This window comes from Hoplias malabaricus, chromosome 2, assembly GCF_029633855.1.
Source record: "Hoplias malabaricus isolate fHopMal1 chromosome 2, fHopMal1.hap1, whole genome shotgun sequence".
Classification (NCBI taxonomy): Eukaryota; Metazoa; Chordata; class Actinopteri; order Characiformes; family Erythrinidae; genus Hoplias; species Hoplias malabaricus.
Window position 1 is genome coordinate 13,758,910 of NC_089801.1, and position 12,010 is coordinate 13,770,919.

Here is a 12,010-nt window from a genome sequence, read left to right on the forward strand (position 1 = left end):
TGCTAGCAATGTGTTCTCAGCCCAATGATTCCAGGTTGGCTTTGGACCCACCGCGACCCTGAACTGGATAAGCTGTTATAGAGAATGAATGAATGAATGATGAATGAATGAACTGACTTATCATTGTTGACTGTGATACAATATTTCATTATTTAACATTTTCTTGTACCCATACCAATAAGCAATTACTACTTATTCTGTAATCAAGGTTATTAGAAGCTAGTTTATAGCAATCTTGATTTTTCAGAAAATACTTTACACTCAGTGTACACTCATTGAAAACCTGGTGGCATTCAGAGACGAGCCTAAGCAGGATCAAGCACCGATGTTGGATATGGAGTGCTCAAACACCAATCCAATTCATCAGAAAATGTATAGGCTTGTGTTCAGTCATTGCAGAGAACACAACTACACCCTGTTTCACATCCCAGTGCTAGGGGCTTTATATACCCCACAAGATGACACTTGGCATTTGTAATATTGACCTTCGACTGGCATTTGGTTGCTTCAGAGAATCTCATTGTATTCATAGGTTGCAGTGACATCATGTTTTTGGCCTGGGTGCCATATTGCGGGCAGATTGTCTGGTTTTAGAGTGGTGTACTAATGTAAACGAATGGTAAAAATGGATACATTTATTTCATACACAGCTCCTCTCCCTGAGCTGGAGTTTAAAACACCCAGAAGCAAAAGAAACCCACCTCCTCTCCATGTCAGAGGGTAAATGATTGCCATGTGTAGTACAAGCAGGAGAAAAATACAGTGAATATCGATTAACCACATTAGCACATTAGGATCTAATATAAAACTTAGCATCTCAGCCTCAAATGTTTCTCAGCTCTTCTGTCGGAATCTGAGTGAGTTATTCATACACAGATCATATACAAGCTTCAGTAACCATCTTATTTCACTCTTGTTTTTAGCATGTAAGAGACTACAGACACAAACCACATATTCCTGTCTCAGTCTTTCCCCCAGTTTACAGGGTAAATAATCTGATCCCTCTGTCCCTGCGCTCTGAGAGTGTAACAGATTCTTGGAGGATGATGTTTTATTGCGACTGTCTGTAAATTATTTCTCTGGTTTGGCTAAGTTTATTATTAAAATATTTCTTGTCTGAAAACAAGAGTGATCAGTGTGAGAGGTTTCCATGCTGCAATGAATTTGAGGCCAAATCCCAAATGTCTCCCTACACGCTACATAGGGCACCGTCCGGTCATAAAATAACTGTTTTGAACTCATAGTGTATTGAATGTTGACAATAATTTTTAGTCTGTTATTAGGTCCAAGTTTCCTTGCCTAAATAGTATCTAACTGCTGTCTGTATTAAGCTTATTATCTGTGATGTGCACTATGTAGAGAGTATGGCACTACTTTGGGATGCAGCCTGACTGACAAATACGAACAGAACTCTGCTTACAAATGTGACACGGATAAAAGACTCATGGATTCATATTTGTATTTCTTACATTTTTAATGTCTAAATGAGGATTAGTGTTGACACGAACAATAAAAACATTTAAATTTTAAAGATTTTATTTGAACTGTGTTTTTGAGTAATGAGTAGTTCCCTAATATGGCGGCTACAGTATTGTGACGACTGCGGCAACACCCATGAGTTGATTTCTTTCAAAAGACCCTGGGAACAGATGGGTTCTTCTGTCAGAAAACAACTAAAAACCTAAGTTTCTGCTCCTCAGTTGTGGGCTCTTGCTCCGAACTGAGCTGAGGCTCATTCTTACTTAAAGGAACAGTCATATATATATATATATATATATATATATATATATATATATATATATATATATATATATATATATATAAAATGAGAGAGAGAGAGAGAGATCCTTGTGCTGTTTTGACAGAAGCAGGTCACAGAGGTCTTTTTGTGACCTCAGGACTGTGTTTGCTTGTGGAATAAGGATAGAATATGTCAAAGCTGCTTTAGGACAGTATGTTCTATAAAGGACTGTAAGAATAAAATAAAACTAATTGGGAGGCTTGATGAGACAATTAAATGGGAAGAGGGGGAAGGGTAGAATGCAAGGGCCAAAAGGCAGTGCCATTAACGTGTGATTTTTGCAAACATGATGGGGGTGTCGGATAGTAAAGGTTAGGCATGCGAGAGAGAGTCCACCCATCAGTCACTAATGTACTATAACTCATCCCTCATTGCCTTGTACTCCCTTGTCAATTTGATATTTTCCCTGTTACGATTATAACCACTGGTGTGTTTAATTCAGCAAACACCTAGTGGACACTTTTGTTCACATGCCTGGATCTAACTCATCATTGAACCATTTTTATTTTATAATTAAATCATTTTGCATAATGTGCTTAACCCAGTAATCCTAATACATGTGTACTCAAGCTGGTGTGAACAAATCTGCATGCAATCTGGATTTAAGAGTATTTTTTATACAGCATTGAAAGTGTTGGAACCCTTTGTTTTTACAGGTACAACTTATGTGGAATTGGCTGAATTGTCTGCTTAAAACAGCACTTTCCACAAAGTGTAATTTTCACTAGTTTCAGAGTGGGCAGACATTGTCAGTCATTTCCCTCACACATTATGCTAATTATGGTGATTGCGATGGCCAATTACATCATAGGAGACGCTGCTGTTGCCTGGAAACCATGTGTAAGTGGTCTCTCCACCCACTTGTCGCTCATTTGAAGAGGGTTTGAGTGGTTATTCTGTCACCTTTGAGTGACAGGCTGTGTTTTTTGCACCTCTTTTAATTCTAGGGTTGAAACAGAAATTTTCCATTTTACCCCATACTCACGCTGAAAGCAAGTCAAAAAGTGAGACATAAATGTAGGTCTTGATGGTAAGTGCTAGATTTATTTAATCTGAGAGGAACTTGCTTCATAGTACAGACAATGTGTGGTTTTAGGCCTGCACAAGCCACTGCTCTGGCTCTAAACTGACAAGTCCTTGCCAGCAAAGCTAGTAGCTCAGTCAGAGATTCTGTTGTGTGGGTGCATGTGAATGTCTGTGCTGTGTAATTTTCTTCACTAAATTGGTTATTTTTGTGTATGCATACATACATACATACATACATATATAAAATATATATTGTCACAGTCACACAGCTCCAGGGACATGGAGGCTGTGGGTTCAAGTCCCACTCTGGGTGACTGTCTGTGCGGTGTTTGGTGTGTTCTCCCCATCTCCTTGCAGTTTCCTCCGTGTGCTCCAGGTTCCTCCCACGGTCCAAAAACACACATTGGTAGGCGGATTGGTGACTCAGAAGTGTCCGTAGGTGTGAATGTGTGCACGTGTTGCCCTGTGAAGGACTGGCGCCCCCTCCAGGGTGTATTCCTGCCTTGCGCCCAATGATTCCAGGTACGCGTTGGACCCACCGTGACCCTGAACTAGATAAGTGGTTACAGACAATGAATTAATATAATATAGTTTCAGGGAGGGAATACGATGAGAAATCCGTCTAAAGAAAGCCCTGTTTCAGTAGCTTACTGGACGTAAGCAAAAGCTAGAGAGAGACATGAGAAGTTTGGACATTGTTTAAAAAAAAGGGCAACATGATGAACAAGTCTAGACCAAGTCTGGGAAATAATCTGAAGCCCAAAAGGGCATTCCAGAGGCAACAAATAGAGAGGAACAAAACACAAATTTTTTTTGCATCATTAGAGTTCTAAAACACTATTTAACACAGCATCGGACCTCCTTCACCAACTGATACAAGCATCAGGAGCCACTGTGAGCACCTGCTCCACCTCACCTGCACTGTTCACGCTATTAAAGCACATAAATTATATTAATTTGACTTCTTCCATCTTTTATTTCTTTCAAAAAAGCTTATTTTCCATATATCTTTATGCTCTCTTAAATGTATATTTATGTTTAAAACATTCATTTAATTTACATCCTAGTTATTTCTATACTCTCTATAATTTTTAGTAATTAGTTTAGAATAATTTTTGTGTAAAGTATGCACATGTTTCTGTGGTAAGACTCCTAGGTTTTGGTTTGATAAAGGGTGGTACTTGGTCTAAAAAGTTTGAGAACCCTGCACTAGTGTTTAGGGGCCTGGCTCAAGGGCACTTCAGCCATGGATGTTGAGGAAACTATACTTATGCTGGTCATGGGGATCAAACCAGTGAACCTTTGTTTCTGAGATCTCTTATCAAATTTTTAGGCCTCAGCTGCTTCCAACTTGGGCTAATCAAAATTTTTCCAGTTCTGATACACAGACTGATTCAGATACAGATTCTGATACAAGAGCTAGTTCTACTTTAATTCTGATCATTTTTGTTGCTGGATTAGTTTAAGATTACAACATGAGGTCAGAATTGACCACACAGCGCTTGTTAGTACTTAAAGTGCAAAAAATGTACACAAATGCATTGAATTCTAACGCATTCCAAGAGAATTGATTTATGATATGGTTGTACTCCTGTTGCATTCTATACACATACACGGGCACACACACTATCTGCAAGGTTAAAATCAATATAAATATAAAATAAAAATGATAACAATGCAATCTTGAGCTTAACACCTAAGGCCTCACATTTATCATCTTGTGATGTCAGTACTTTGCATTTTGTAGATGGCAGAGTATATCTGGGCTTTACGTACACAAAGAGACTGCAAAATCACACATTTTTCAATACAGATGGACACATTATAATGTCTTAGTCCCAAATCCTAGTGAGCTGTCTACATAGCATTTTATGTCATAGTATGCGTGCTCCCTACATGTAGGCTGTCCCAATTCACGTTGGACACTTAAATATGCTACCTGTACGTTTTTAATCAGGCCAAATTTTAAGGCAACACCGAACCATGGCATGCTGAGGTAAGTAAGCACCAGTCGCATGCTGTGGGTGGGAAAAAGCCATGACGTAATCGCCCTCTGACTAGAGCATCTCAGTAAACTGATTTATGAGGATAGACATCAGTTAGAATGGTAGGATGGAACATCAGGTTTTGGGAGAGACTTAATATGTCACCTTTTAAATTAGGCTACGTCAACTGTTAGCTGTAATAGTGGTACTAGTGCTAGTGTCATTTTAAGTTATTTAGAAATATTGTGGTTAGCAACACTAGCGTTAACTGAAAAGTAACTATATAAAATTTCAAGTTTCAGAAAGGGTACTGGATCATCTTCATGTTAATTCTATATATTTTTTTATGCCTGTGTCGCTCTGTATGGGTAGTTTGTACAGGGTGGGCCATTTATATGGATACACCTTAATAAAATGGGAATGGTTGGTGATCATAACTTCCTGTTTGTGGCACATGAGTATGGGAGGGGGAAAATTTCCAAGATGGGTGGTGACCATGGTGGCCATTTTGAAGTCAGCCATTTTGGATCCAACTTTTGCTTTTTCAATGGGACGAGGGTCATGTGACACATCAAACTTACTGGGAATTCACAAGAAAAACAATGGTGTCGTTTTAATGTAACTTTATTCTTTTATGAGTTATTTACAAGTTTCTGACCACTTATAAAATGTGTTCAAAGTGCTGCCCATTTTGTTGGATTGTCAATGCAACCCTCTTCTCCCACTCTTCACACACTGATAGCAACACCGCAGGAGAAATGCTAGCACAGGCTTCCAGTATCCGTAGTTTCAGGTGCTGCACATCTCGTATCTTCACAGCATAGACAATTGCCTTCAGATATCCCCAAAGATAGAAGTCTAAGGGGGTGAGATCGGGAGACCTTGGGGGCCATTCAACTGGCCCATGACGACTAATCCACTTTCCAGGAAACTGTTCATCTAGGAATGCTCAGACCCGACACCCATAATGTGGTGGTGCACCATCTTGCTGGAAAAACTCAGGGAACATGCCAGCTTCAGTGCATAAAGAGGAAAACACATCATCATGTAGCAATTTCACATATCCAGTGGCCTTGAGGTTTCCATTGATGAAGAATGGCCTCAATATATTTGTACCCCATATACCACACCATACCATCAATGTTTTTGTTCCAACAGTCTTGGATCGATCCAATGTGGATTAGTGTCAGACCAATAGCGGTGGTTTTGTTTGTTAACTTCACCATTCACATAAGTTTGCCTCATCACTGAACAAAATCTTCTATGTAAACTGAGGGTCCTGTTCCAATTTTTGTTTTGCCCATTCTGCAAATTCAGTGCGTCGAATTGGGTACATTCTCGCTGAGATGCTGCAGCAGCTGGCGTTTGTAAGGGTGCCATTTGTGAGTAGCTAATATCCGCCGAAGGGATGTTCAACTGATGCCACTCTCCAGTGACATGCGGCAAGTGCTATGCTGTGGGCTCTTGCTGAATGAAGCTAGGACAGCCACTGATGTTTCTTCATTAGTGACAGTTTTCATGCGTCCAAATTTTGGCAAATCCAACGCTGAACCAGTTTCACGAAACCTGGTAAGCAGTTTGCTAACTGTAGCATGGGAGATGGGTGGTCTTGTAGGTTGTCTTGCGTTGAAATCTGCTGCAATGACCCGGTTACTGCGCTCACTAGACATCAACACAATTTCTATCTGCTCCTCACGTGTTAACCTCTGCGACATGTCAATGGCTGTAAACAAAGAAACTTGTAAATAACTCATGAAAGAGCCATGTCATGTTAAAACCAAGCACACCATTGTTTTTCTTGTGAAATTCCCAATAAGTTTGATATGTCACATGACACTCCTCCCATTGAAAAAAATCAAAAGCTGGATCCAAAATGGCCGACTTCAAAATGGCCACCATGGTCACCACCCATCTTGAAAAGTTTTCCCCCTCCCATATACTAATGTGCCACAAACAGGTAGTTAATATCACCAACCATTCCCATTTTATTAAGGTGTATCCATGTAAATGGCCCACTCTGTAGTATGTATGTGTAGTTACTTAATAATCCTCTCACTCTAAAAATGGTCCTGCGAGAAGCCTTCATGTCTCTCTGTTTGACCAGAATGGATGTGAATGTGTCTGTTTATTGGCACTCAGTCTTGGCAGTAACAGTAGACAGCATATGACTTCCAAACATTCCCTCTTAGCCCCCACCTCTCACCTCTCTTGTTTACGTTGTTGTACCAGTGGTCCATTGGACAGCACTGGTCATCATAACAGTACTGTGATCAGAGCTGTTGTCTTTGGCCTGTGGATTGCCAGCACGGTCATCCTGGGCCAGGTTTGACGAAAACTGCTGAGGTCAGGATTCTGGAAAGGACTGGACAGTTAGAGTAGTGGAACAGTGTGGTTAGCATAGTGGACCTTAACATAGCATAACAAACCTGCTGGGACAACAGGCAGTGATGTAATGCTTGGACAACTGTGTTACAAGAGCCAAGGCATCTGTGTTTTCAGTTAAGAACAGTGAGTATTTCCTACGTTTTTGGGGGAAATAAAATTATTTGGCCCTTTACAACCATAGCATTTATTTAAAAGATGAAAACAAGCTTAATCGTTTGTATAGACATGTAGTAATTATTTTTTTTAATCAGTTTTGTAATAAGTTCTTTTACATTATTGAAATGTTTAATAGTGTATAATTGCTATACTTGCATTTTATCCACAACATACACTTATAGGAGGAGTTTGTTCCAAATCCAAAATGGTTTCAACTTTTTTGATGTATGACAATGAAGCATGAATTCCTTTCCATAGACATGAAACCATTATTTGGAGATACAGAATATACTAGTATATCTTTCCAGTTCACTTGGCTGCTCAGCCTGAAGTGAACCTGTTGCTGACTGTGCCTTTTCTGTCTCCCCAACTCTGATGTAATCCTTCTCTGTTTTAGTGTATTAAATATTGCGCTGACAACATGAAGAAAATATCTACACAATTTGTAACGTTAAAATGCTTTGGTGAGTCAGGAATTAAAGTGCAGCAGAAACTGCACTTAAGGATGTTAAACATGTTTTATGTGGACAGGACAGTCATAAGGCATTTATTCAATCTGTTTTAACTTGTCAATGACTTCCTGGTTTGGGAACTTAAAGGCAATATTTGTGGTTTTTATCCAATATATTTTTATAGAATTGAGAGAATGTTTCCTCACATTTTGCTAGCTTTCCTCTCTGTTTGCATGCTGGAAAAAGGTCAGGTGTTTATACAATGCATTTGCTTAGTAAAAGGGGAAAGAGACAAATGGCTAGTATGAATGGCATAATTGTATATTTATAAATGTGATGGTGTTGGCTAGGGATGTTGTATGTGTTTTTATTTTCTAGCCGGCTTAATGTACCTGGCTGCCAACAAATTTTCCTTTGGGGAAAATAAAGGAACTGAACCGAAGGTTAAATGTTAGTTGGTGCTATTTCAACCAAATAAATATATTTCTGTTGGATTTAATAAATACCTTCATACCAGTATAAAGCTGGATCTAATTTAAACACAGGATTATATTATGGTGCACAGAATAGAGGTTTAATAATAGTTTAGATTTGAGTGATAGTTTGCAATATATTTATTGTGTTCTAAAAGAGCAGAAAATAGTCACACTTGGAAGAACCACACGCATTAGTATTGCTTTTAAATACTAACTACCGTATTTTTCGGACTATAAGGCGCACCAGATTATAAGGCGCAGCGCATTAATTAAAACAAAGCTCAGACCGTAAGTCAAACTTTATTTAACTCTTTCACGAAAACTCTCAACTTGTTCAGTTGTAACTGCAAATCAATGCATTTAGTTTTTCAGTTCATTCCTACACCACAAATCCATCAAACTCTTCATCTTCAGTATCAGAGTTTAATAGTTGGGCGATTTCGGCATCAAGCATGCTCGGGTCCCCCTCATCATTATCTTCTGAGTCGGTCTCGTTGTTGATGTTTAGCTCTTCAGTGATGATTCCAGACTGATGATTCCAAACGAAACATGGGGCTCCTGCGCACAGAGCTGTACGTATCACTGCACTCAGTGAGGATCCTGACTACGGTGGCCGTAATGCTTAAGCCATTTGTGGGTACACATATAAGGTGCATCGGACTATAAGGCGCACTTTTGATTTCTGAGAAAATCACAAGATTATATGTGCGCCTTATAGTCTGAAAAATACGGTATGTACCAGCAGTGTGCAGTCGTCAGATTCAATGGAAACTGTGATCCAGCAAAATTCCAAAACCCTCACAATCCTGTGTGACCTTTTACAATTCATTGTTTTAAAAAAGCAATAAAAACATTTAGGATATATTTAGTTTTTTAAGAAAACCAACACAGCATGTCATTTCAGAGGGCATGCAAACTGCTGCATTTAGTTGTACTTACATTTACATATTTTCATTCAACATCAAATAGATTGAAGGGCGGCACGGTGGCGCAGCTGGTAGTGTCGCAGTCACACAGTTCCAGGGGCCTGGAGGTTGTGGGTTTGTTTCCCGCTCCGGGTGACTGACTGTGAGGAGTTTGGTGTGTTCTCCCCTTGTCCGCGTGGGTTTCCTCCGGGTGCTCCGGTTTCCTCCCACAGTCCAAAAACACACGTTGGTAGGTGGATTGGCGACTCAAAAGTGAGTGTGAGTGAATGTGTAAGTGTGTCTGTGTTGCCCTGTGAAGGACTGGCGCCCTCTTCAGGGTGTATTCCTGCCTTGCACCCAATGATTCCAGGTAGGCTCTGGACCCACCGCGACCCTGAACTGGATAAACATTTACAGATAATGAATGAATGAATGAAATAGATTGACCCTAAATGAAGTAACTAAAAAATATCATTGCTGTCCAAAAGAAAAAAAAAACACATGTATCTCCAAAAAGAGTAACTTAACAGGAGAAGGAAAAAACCTTAAATTTCAGTTTAAATTGATGTAAAAGTAATTATAGGGCATTTCTATTGATCCATTCCTCATGAAAACTTGAAGGACAGCTGCTGTGTTCAAAGTAAGCTAATAATCCAGAAAAATGTAGATGCATGGTTTTCTTTGGACAGGGTTGATGTATCAACATGTGGGCTGGACCTCACTGAAGAAGAGTTAATGGTAGGAATTAATTCAGATCATTCCTTGGTTCAGACCAAGAAAAAACAATATGAATTTCCCCTAAAAAATCAGATGTGTATAATGTTTATTCCAAAAGAGAGCATTTGCCTTTTGAAATGTGTACACAGTCTGTAACATCAGTGGTTACAGGCTGAATATGCGAAAAGGTATCGATCTCTGTATATTCTCAGATTTTGTAGAAAACAGTCAGTCTACTTTGTCTTTCATAAAAGCGGTCCATAACTCTTCATAATATTTGGCACCCCCACCCCAACCAGCAGGCTTTGGAGTTGCATAATTGTATACACACTAGTGCTGGGCGATATGAGCGTAACAATATCATGATTTTGCCACGATTACGATTAATGAACGATTATTTTGTTGTATTTTTGACCCTCATGGTTCAGTGACGAAGCTTGTATGGGAAAATAACAGAATACAAAAAAAAAAACAGTTAAAAATAATTGATATAATCAATATAGACAAGATTATGTCGATTAGAAGTTCTGAATGTCGATTTGATTAATTGCCCAGCCCTAATACACACTGCTTGTTCTTGCTTATTTGGTGTGTGTGTGTGTCTGCTTCATGTCTCTTTCATTTCTCTCTCTCTCTCTCTCTCTCTCTCTCTCTCTCTCGCCTGCTTGCTGTGCAGTGACTCAGCACTGATGATGCATGCTGACAAAAGCAGTTGCTGCCTCTCTCTCTCTCTCTCTCTCTCTCTGTACTGCTCTCATATAATCTCGTCCTCTTGTCTCATTGGCTGCAACGCTGACCCATGCTGCGTCCCAAATCCCACAATACTAGTGGACCGTTGGAATGAGTTGGCATGTAAGGGATATTTGAGAGGGACAAAGGGGTGAATGAGTGAGACTGCAAAAGTAGCAGAGAGAGAGAAAGTCTGAGACATAGAAAGGTAAATAGAGGGAGAGTTAAGAGAGAGAGAGAAAAGGAGTAGGGAGGGTGGGTGGCAGAGCAGGAAGAAGAGAGAGAATGTGAATGGAAGAAAGAAAGAGAGAGAGAGAGGTTATTAATAAGGACTTGAGGGGAGAGGCTTAACTGAAGTGTTGAGATCCACTCCTGTTCATTCACTAATCCCTGTGTGGGGTGTTAGTGGGATATGAGTCGTCATCTCTTTTATGGCTTACCCTCAGCGCTTGGATGTCTGCGCTGTTACACACTGAGAGCTGAAGCATCACTGGCTGTCAACATGTGGGCTGGACCTTACTGAGGAAGACATGTTAATGGTAGGAATTAATTGAACATGTTCCTGTGTGTATATATAGTTTTTGGCTTTCACTTCAAGTACTATAGGTCAAATATATGTCATTGTTTTGCTGTGAATTTGTGGTGCATCTTGCCTAATCATATTTGTCTGGTGCTTTATTTCTGTGTTGTAGTCATGTATATATGTACATACAGGGGCAAAAATTGTACCAATATATCCTCTCCATTGAGATGTCTACATAAACACGTAGACAGTAAAACATATACCAGTGTATAGTCAGATATTGTAATATAGCAGCATGTGTACATTGAATGATCACTGGATTAGGAACACCTAACTTGTATCTACACTCATTGTCCATTTTATAACTACACAGGAACACTTTGTAGTTGTACAATTACAAACTGTAATCCACCTGTTTGTCTGCATACATACACCGAGGACCCCCGAAGGGCAGGTATGATTAGGGAACTGGATCCATTCTCAGTGACAATGACATGGTGGTGTTAGTGTTTGTCGCACTGGTATGATCAGACACAGCAGTGCTGCTAGAGTTTTTAAACCCTTTATCAACTTACTGTCCACTCTGTAAGACACACCTACCTCAGTCCACCTTGTAGATGTAAAGTCAGAGACAGTAGCTCATCTGTTGTTGCACAGTTTGTGTTGGTCGTTCTTTAGTCCTTCATCAGTGGACACAGGACACCACCCATAAGACGCTATTGTCTGGATATTTTTGGTTGGTGGACTATTCTCAGTCCAGCAGTGACACTGAGGGCTTTAAAAAGTCAACCAGCATTGCTGTGTCTGATCCACTTTTACCAGCACAACTTACATTTACAGGCTACCACCACGTCA

At 39.8% G+C, this 12,010-nt stretch overlaps 1 protein-coding gene across 3 annotated transcripts in view; it reads left to right on the forward strand.

Annotated features, from left to right (window-relative positions):
* Positions 1-12,010, forward strand: part of trim2a (tripartite motif containing 2a) — a 40,900-nt gene that overhangs the window by 12,357 nt on the left and 16,533 nt on the right. Inside the window, exon 1 of one of the 3 annotated variants that reach the window (XM_066658756.1) lies at positions 10,947-11,171. The exons of the other annotated variants lie outside the window; for them this stretch is intronic. The gene's annotated coding sequence lies outside the window, so the exon portion shown is untranslated. Of the gene's footprint in view, positions 1-10,946; positions 11,172-12,010 lie in introns of those variants that run through there. 3 annotated transcript variants of the gene reach the window in all.